The sequence below is a fragment of the Protomyctophum parallelum genome (assembly GCF_964188405.1).
Source record: "Protomyctophum parallelum genome assembly, chromosome: 16".
NCBI classification, from domain to species: domain Eukaryota; kingdom Metazoa; phylum Chordata; class Actinopteri; order Myctophiformes; family Myctophidae; genus Protomyctophum; species Protomyctophum parallelum.
In genome coordinates, this window is record NC_139711.1 from 23728894 (window position 1) to 23734893 (window position 6000).

A 6000-nucleotide genomic window follows, 5' to 3' on the forward strand; every position below is an offset into this window, starting at 1 on the left:
GCCGTGTGAGTGTGTGTGGGTGTAGTGTGTAAGATGGTGTTGTGGGTGTTGCAATAGCGACGTAGCTGTTGTGGCTTTGGGTTTCTTGCCATGTGTTGGGTACAAGTTCTCACTTGTTAATATAGATAAGGACAGTGCTTAAAGGGTAAGACCACTTTTTGAGAGGTTTGGGTTGTTTTCTTACCTTATTATGGGAAAACTATTCCATTCCATGAGTTATTTCGCTCCGTTGTGTTGTTTATTAGCAATTTAAGAAATAACCCCCCCTCCCCCCCCTCTCTCTCTCTCTCATTTGCAGCACTATCCCTCTCTCTGTTTCTGGCACCCCCTACTGGTACTAGGAGTGGTTGCGCCACTCAAAAAAATAGTCTCTCATTGACTTCCATTGTAACAGAGAAACAGCTCTCAAAGTCACTCTTTTAGCACAGTAAACCAACGCAACAAAAGCTGATTCTGACAGTTTATGACATCAGGAAAACTCATGCAGTTTTATTTTCGTCTTTTAAGATAGATTTATAAAGTTACTATTTTAGTCGGAGACAGACTGATGCAGTGCTACGGCGTTCCCAACTCTCGCGGGCCATCTTGCGAGGTTTCGTTTGTAAACAGAAGTCTCCACGCTGTTTGAGATGCACCATCATATTTGAGCAATCCCAGACACACACACTTCTTCTAAAGTGTCTTCTAAAGTGTCTCCCTCAAACACGTCCATTGTGTATGTTTTTAGTGTCAAGCGGACGAGATCAAATCCATTTGTTTACATCCCCGTCGTTTCCAATAAGGAAGTGGTGTACAGTTTTGGTCCAATCAGATCGGACCAAACAGCAGTGATTCGGTCGGCGTAGGCATACCTACCGGATCTTTTTTCTACACAAATTAGTCAAAACAAGACAAAGTTGACATTTTTTATTAAAAATAAAACCGCATGAGTTTTCCTGTCATAAACTGTCAGAATCAGCTTTTGTTGCGTTCGTTTATGTGCTAAAAGAGTGACTTTGAGAGCTGTTTCCCTGCTACAATGAAAGTCAATGGACCTATTTTTTATTTCTTAAATTGCTAATAAACAACACAACGGAGCGAAATAACTCATGGAATGTAATAGTTTGCCCATAATAAGGTAAGAAAACAACCCAAACCTCTAAAAAAGTGGTCTTACCCTTTAACTTCTTGCCCCAAATGTTAAAGAGTGCTTGGGCAATGTATTAGTCCATAGTTTTCAATAAAGAAGTGTTTTAATCCCGTCTGTGGCCGATTCGGTCTTTATTTCCACATGGCAGTAGTGGGGGACATAGACATATAAAGGTAGACGCCTCTTCCGGCTCTGGGGCACATGGAGAGAGAATTGTTTCTCTCCCTTCGGCTCGCATGACTTGCATCGATGTGCAGGGAGTACCAGTTCACTTTGCAGGTTGAAAATCCGGTATAGAGTGGATACGGAAACGGACGTTCATCTCCCTAAGATATGCGTGCATATCTTAGGGAGATGAACGATATGCGTGCATATCTTAGGGACGAATTAAATTCCTCCAGCGTTCAATATAGTTTCTGGTTGGCTGACAGACTGACACAGCGAAATACTTAGTTCTAATTGGTTCAGAACTAAAAAAATTAAAAAACACAGGAAACTAAACAGGCAATTTTTGTCGCACTAAGAAGAATGTGATTAGACAAATATTTTAAGCAAAATGGCAATGCAACAAACAATAGCTCAACTGTGAAAAGAGAAAAGATAGAGTTAAGCTGATAATGTAGTTGAAGAAAAAGTTAGATGATGCCAGGGGATGAAGATACAGAGGAAATTGAGACCATATAGTTGCTTTAGCCCCTTTTGTGCCGGCTACGTCCCTGCCTCTGATCTGCTCTGTCATAGCTATAGCGCCACTAGCTAGCCAGATAGGCGGTACAATGAGGTGTCAATAAACAAGGAAGGAAGAGAAGAATCAAAGCGACCAAATCGGTCAAACAAAGATTAAAAATACTTAACGGCTTCCGCGCCACAGGAGATATTCGCAGCGGTATGTATAGGTACTTAAAGTTCACAGATTCAGAAGCCCTCAGAGGAAAAAAAGCCGTAAAAGAGCGCAGACAGGCGTTATCCACGGTGTTTATGTTTTATTTATGTCCGCGTACCAAGTGGCAGGGTACTGCTGGAACAGGACCCCATGGTCTGGGTCGTCAAAAATGTCAGAAACTTCAGTACCATTGGGTTCTGCTTGGAGGGCTAGAGTTGCTTGAGACTGAGACAGATGGGGAGGAGGCAGAGGCCTGGATAATAAGCCAGCAGAGACCCTGCAAGAAGAACTGACAGCAGGGGCAGATCCAGTATCAAGCACAGGTAATAAAAATAATAATAATAATTATTATTATTAATAACTAGAAATAATGTTGGGTCACTGCAATCCAAACGATTGTAGGCCTACTATAAATCAGTTAAGTTCCCCCAAAAAATGTACTACAGTATGTTCTGCTCCATTCTCAACATCTTTTGGTTTCCAAAAACAGTAATTTATTGTAAGTAAACGCAAACAGTAAAAAGCTGTTTAATGTGTGCTTATTTTAATTTAATTTGCTTTGATGGGGAAAATAGTTATCAGATATCTGATATCTTCAGAAGAAGACATTGCAAGAGACATTTGGACTAATGATTTGTAAGACCTGTTGTTTTTGTATCGTGTTACGCCAGGGCTCCACTGGGCGCGTCTGCGTCGCGTCTCCGTCAACGTCGGGAATGTGCCCTTTTAATCAATGGAGGGTGGCTCCACTGCCCGCGTTGCGTCGCGTCTCCGTCACCATAAAATTGAACCGGTTCGTTTTTTGACGCACGCACGCGTGACGCAACGCGACGCAGACGCGCCCAGTGGAGCCCTGGCGTTATAGTTTAGGTATACTGTGCCAAAATGCAGTTTTCTATGCATTTAATGTGTATTGGGGGGTTCGACCCGACGACCCCCCCCCCCCCCCCCAAATTCGGCCGTGCAAATACACAACACAAATAAACTTGTTTGTTTACGTTGTCGCCCATTAGTCAGCAGTTTACGCCACAACTATGGTGACGAATACCACAGAAGTAAAAGTTGTTATTGGACTGGCTATCGTTGTACACAAGACTTAATATTAAACGTGACATGGTGTTTTTGTCCAATAGCAGTGCTAAATAGTAGCTATTCATTACTATGTTAGCGTAGTGTACCACTAGTAGTTTCCGAATTATGACGTCGCCAGAAGTGATCATGAGATCCATATTACGTATGTTAGCATGTGTGGCTAGTCTGGCTACATACTGTACAGCCCCGTGTACAAAAGAAAAACAAGCGATATACAGTCACGCCACGGTGATTGTCTGCTCTCCATCTATAGTCAGCAACCTGTCGCTGTAGGGATACTTTACGAAGTTGATAAATAACGTTATGTGGCGTTTAACGTTAACTAGCACATGGGAGTGTTGTGAGAATGGCACAGAAAGAGACAGCGGCGTAACAACACAACAGTAACGTTAGACTGCGACTCATATTTCCACTTACCGGCGTACTTTAATTTGTTGGTAACGTTGTTTACTCTCTTATCTCCGTGTGTAAACGTGCTTGTTTCGTTTGGCGGTAGAAGTATGTTACTAGGATTAGGAAACAACTCTGTCCAAACAAACTGATATAGCTATAGCTATACTGATGGCCATGGACAAAACCTCACCAGGATTTCCGTAGCGTTTGTTGCCTATTTCGATCTAATCAGTGTGATCCGATCTAGAGCCCACCTACTGTATCCGGTCATTTATGCACAGCGGCCACTCACACATACATGCGAGCGCCGTTTCCGTATCCGCTCTAGACCCAGACCGGAGCAGCAACGTTTAAAAAGCAAATTAATTGTAACAAGATCTGTCAATAGTAGATATGTGTACGGCAAGCCGGAGGTCTACAAGCGCCGTTTGTTGTTATCCTTGTTCCTAGGTTATAACAAGGCAGGTTTTGGAATTACCACGTTTATTACACAAAGGCAATAGGCCTACAAGGTACTTTACATGAAAGGCATTCAAATAAAAATAATAACAGGCGTTTGAATACATAATCTAAATTCTAAAATAAGCCTACAAAAAGGAGACAGTTATATTGTCAGTAAAAGGCAGTGGAGTTGGTGGACAATATAAACATTTTAGCTTTGCATTTAAAAATGTAGTGCACACCATATTCAGTTCCATTTCAATAGTCAGAGTTGGCACAAGCCCCAGATCATCAGGATGATTTCAAAGTGGGATCAGACCGTCAGAGCATATAACTCTATATGGGTCAGAGGGGGTTTCCAGATGGTCCGTAGCCAAAAGATGACTACTACAGTATGTAGCCTGGCTCCAGCCCTGAATCGCTACCATTAAAAAAAAAATCCTGGCAATTCAATGAATAATGAAGTGAAACGAAATGAAAATTCAGACTGAGTGTCAGGCTAGTAGGCCCTAGGCCTATTTAGGCCTAATTATATTATATATTTCCTATAAAATATTACAACACAAAAATGTACGACTATACCACCATCACCCCCCGAACCCACCTCACCCCTGCCCACTTTGACAGGCTGGGATGGCTTAGGGTCGTCGACAGAGTACAGCATCTTGCAATGGGTCTGGTCCACAAGATTCGATACACCACCAAGATACCCATGTACCTGTCTAAATACTTCCTTAATGTAAACGAAGTCCACACCCACAACACCAGAGGGAGTGCAACAAACCATGTACAACCCAGATTCGGCACAAACAAGGGACTAAATTATTTTCGCTCCTATGCCACCAAAATGTGGAACGCCCTACCAACAGTCATTAAGACATGTGAATCCCTTGACTCCTTCAAAACCGCTCTCAAAGGGCACCTACGGATGGCTGCAATTCGAAACTGGCCTCTGTAAAATCTGAATCCCCCCCACCCCCCCACCCCATTTCCCTCACTGTATATTGTATATTTTCCCAGTGCTTGTATATTTTCCCTTTTTTGCTTCCCATATGATGAATTCCTGTTCTGTTCTTTAGCTACATAGAAATGTCTATTTGTATGTCTCTAAATGGTTGTATGTCTTTAAATGTTTTGATGAATTGAACAATGTGGACCCTGTTGTAAACAAGTGTAATGCTTAATTGGGTCGTCCACTCACAGTTGACAGTCTTTGTATTGAGTTTGTGCTTAAAATGTACTGTAAATTCTACAAACTGTTAATAAATATTTCAATCAATCAATCAATCATTAATGAACTTCTTTTTTTTTTTTTTTTTTTTTTTTTTTTAGATATTTTTTTTGCGGCTTACGCCTTTTATTAGTTTTTGAAGGGACAGACAGTAGGCTGACAGGAAACGGGAGAGAGATGGGGGAAGACATGCAGTAAAGGCCGTGTCGGGCTCGGGAGTCGAACCCGCGGCACACTGCGACTGGATTACCAGTCGGGTGCCCAGACGGTTACGCCACCGCCTGGGCATTAATGAACTTCTTCATAATGAATTTTATTTTATGTAAATCAAAACGTAATTGCATATCAGAGCGCCTAAAATGGGGATCCATGGCCCAAATTAAAGTAAATTTACAGGGAAAGCAATTACAGGCAATTACAGTCAGACTCTGAGTCTGCTGAAATAATTGACCACACAGGCATAATGTTTGATTGTGTGTAACTGATTCAGCAATAGGTGTGTGTTGAATGCATTTATTGTGCATTCAAATATGCCGGTGGCCGAGACGACCTTGTAATTCGGGCGCGTCTCCGAATCCTTAACTTTGTCAGTTGAGAAGGACGGGTGGAGGAGGAGGAGGAACGGGCGGGGGGGTGTTCACAGTAGACCTGTCTGGATGGCAGACCAGAGATATGATTGACTTTATGAGGTCCTCTACAGTAGGGATTCCTTCCTGTGTGTGCAGTATAAATCTGGTATATAGGCATATAGTATGAATCTTATACTGTACAGTAGCCTATGCTATTGTATTGTTTGGAAACTTGGTGTTTGGAGACCTTTATGAGGTCCTC

At 42.1% G+C, this 6000-nt stretch overlaps 1 protein-coding gene across 3 annotated transcripts in view; it reads right to left on the bottom strand.

Moving 5' to 3' along the window:
- LOC310873882 (ecto-NOX disulfide-thiol exchanger 2-like) overlaps nt 1–3645 on the bottom strand; it is a 147549-nt gene extending 143904 nt beyond the window's left edge. For 2 of the 3 annotated variants that reach the window (XR_014570515.1, XM_083786438.1), the window contains exon 1: nt 3522–3645. The gene's annotated coding sequence lies outside the window, so the exon portion shown is untranslated. The remainder of the gene's footprint in view (nt 1–3521) is intronic. The other variant, XM_083786439.1, reaches the window with a different exon arrangement.
- Between the last annotated feature and the right edge of the window lie 2355 nt (nt 3646–6000).